Below are 1,136 nucleotides of genomic sequence, written 5' to 3'. Positions count from 1 at the left end.
ATCCCCCGCCGGAGCCGGGGGTCCCCGTGGGCAGGTGGGTGGGTGGGAGGGTGGGAGGACACCGGGAATGGGCCAAACGCCTCGTTCCGCGCCGCCAGCGCCGAGTCTCCGGGCAGACTCTGCTCCGTGCCGGGTCCGGCACACCGCAACTGCAACACAGATTATTTATTCATGAAAAGGCCGCGCTGTCGCCTCGCTCCGGGCTGGATGGCAGCGCTCGGGATTTACGGCAGCGCTCCGGACTGGGTCCCGATCCAGCTGGGCTGCGGCGCTCCTCGGTCCCCTCCCTCCAGCACAGCGCATCCCATCGGGGTCCTCCCAGTTCCTCCCAGTCCATCGGGAGGCCCTCAGCGCTCTGGTCCGCAGATATTGGGGCTTTTTCTCCCTGGGATTTTTGCTGGAGATGTTGGAATCCTCCCCAGGCAGCGGCGGCAGCTCGCGTTGTGCCTCCGGAGCACGCGGGGTCCTGCTGGTGCATCCCCCTGGATCTGAACGTGCCGAATCTTTGCGGCACCGGGATGTGCGTGCGGGTCTGTGTGCCTGCAAATACCGATATATTTGTGTTCCTACACCGGGGGATTCACACACCACTATAAAAGGGGGAGCTCTGCTGGAGAATAATTAAAAAGATGCTCACAAGTGCTTATAAAGCAAAATCTGGGCGATGGAGAAAACCTCGGCTCTTCCCCAAAATCTCCACGCACCGGCTCGGATTTGCACCCTGCCATCGCCACCAGCGTTACTGGAGTGGTGGTTTTGAGCCAGACCCAGCCTGGCCAGGACTCCGAGGAAAAAAAATAAACTGTGTAGCTGCTGGTGATGGAAACCCGCGGGATTCAGGCTGTGCATCCTCTCTGGAAAGGCTGCCTGTGCTCAGTACCTGCCTCACTGCCCACCCACTGGGAACTTTCAGGCTGTGTCTTCCCACTCAGTTGTTTTTTTTCTCTCTCGATGCATTTTCTTGTCCATCCATGGAAACACATCACCACCCTCCTCTGGAAGAAAACCTTCCTCTCTCTCTCTCTCGGAGCTGGAGGGAAGAGATGCAACTGGAGTGGGTGGAAATTTTCCCACTGAAGCATTTCTTTCCAGTAGAAAATGTCTTTTCAAACTATGCTGAGTCCTTTGTGAATGCA

This window comes from Corvus brachyrhynchos, unplaced genomic scaffold (assembly GCF_000691975.1).
Source record: "Corvus brachyrhynchos isolate BGI_N302 unplaced genomic scaffold, ASM69197v1 scaffold365, whole genome shotgun sequence".
Taxonomy (NCBI): domain Eukaryota; kingdom Metazoa; phylum Chordata; class Aves; order Passeriformes; family Corvidae; genus Corvus; species Corvus brachyrhynchos.
Note: the sequence above shows the minus strand (reverse complement) of the source record.